The sequence below is a fragment of the Gopherus evgoodei genome, chromosome 3 (genome assembly GCF_007399415.2).
Source record: "Gopherus evgoodei ecotype Sinaloan lineage chromosome 3, rGopEvg1_v1.p, whole genome shotgun sequence".
In the NCBI taxonomy this organism is placed as follows: Eukaryota; Metazoa; Chordata; order Testudines; family Testudinidae; genus Gopherus; species Gopherus evgoodei.
The window spans coordinates 198785698-198787108 of NC_044324.1; the positions used below are offsets into that span (position 1 = coordinate 198785698).

Here is a 1411-nt window from a genome sequence, read left to right on the forward strand (position 1 = left end):
GGGGCTTTACCACAAGCATGGGTGGCAAATTTGTTGAAATTTTGGTGGTGCCCAGAACCTGCCCCCAAACTCCACCCCCACCTGCCTAAGGCTCTGGGAGGGGGCTTGGGGGGGAGGTCTGGGGTGCAGATCCTGGGCTGGGGATTAGCGTGCAGGAGGGGTGCAGGCTTTGGGATGGAGTTTGGGTGCTGGGTGCAGGCTCCAGGCTGGGGCAGGGTTGTAGGAAGGGGTGAGAAGTGCAGGCTCTGGGAGGGAGTGCAGGGCTGAGGATGAGGGATTCATGATGCAGGAGGGTGCTCAGGGTTGGGGTGCATGGGGATGAGGGCTCTGGCTGGGGCTGGGAGGTTCAGGGCACCTCTCTTGCCATTAGTGGTGGGTGGGCACTAGGACCCCAGTGGAAGCAGATAGCAGTTCTGCCCAGAATCCCTCTACTCCAGCAGCAGGAGCAGGCAGGGGACAGGCACACGCTGCTTTTTGTCAGGCAGGGATGCAGTGCAGCAGGTGGCAGGCAGAGGAAGAGACCCAGCTCCAAATATTGCTGGAGCAGGGCCCCCAGCCCTGAATATTCCTGGAGCCCAAGCACCACAAATGTATATAACCTGCTGCTTATGACCACAAGCCAACACAAGGTCCCACTGAGATTTGAACTCAGATTACAGGATTCAGAGTCCTGAGTGCTGCCCATTACACCATGGGACCAGCTTGTGCTGCCTTCTCTGCACATCGGTGAGCCTCATGGGGCTGGCTTGTGTAAGGGGGCTCTTGGCCCTTTACTAAAACTTAGTGTGTGTGGGGGGGGGTTGGTTGGCTAGTTCCCAGCACCAATAGAAGGGGGAAGGATCAGTGGGAAATCAGGACCCTGAGACTGACAGTCCCCAGGGACAATGGGGAGAGGCCAAAGCTCCAAGTTAGCTGCACTGACAGGCCAGGCAGTGTAATGAGGGAGTCACCAGGCCAGGGGGTCCCATCCTCCATGTGAGCTGGAACTGCCTGGGCGAGAGTGGGGCAGAGCTAAGGAGAGAGCAGGAGCCCGAGAAGAGCCGGGGAGCAGAGCTGCGCAGGTGTAGTGCCAGAAACTGCTGCATGTAGGAATTTGCAACCTGTAGCAGTTACTGATACCTGAGGTTGTTCTTATTTGCTGACTTGTCCTAATTGGCTAAAACTTGACAGTGGTTTCTCTAGCAAAGGCCAGTCCCTGGCCCCTTGGTCCAGACATCCTCCTTCATATCAGGCTAGGGTGACCAGATGTCAAAGATGAAATATCAGGACGCGGGGTGTGGACCAAAAAAAAAAGCCAGAGGGGCCCCCCCGCCAAGTGGCAGTGGCACAGCCCCATCTCCAACCAACTCTCGGCTCCAACCCCCGCTACACCCCCAGCTCCCCCATCCCCTCACTCCTGGGCCCAGCCTGG

General features: G+C 57.9%; 1 non-coding gene across 1 annotated transcript; it reads right to left on the reverse strand.

Annotated features, from left to right (window-relative positions):
- Positions 1 to 627: 627 nt before the first annotated feature.
- Positions 628 to 699, reverse strand: TRNAQ-CUG. Its single transcript has one exon. It is a non-coding gene; the product is annotated as a tRNA-Gln (tRNA).
- Between the last annotated feature and the right edge of the window lie 712 nt (positions 700 to 1411).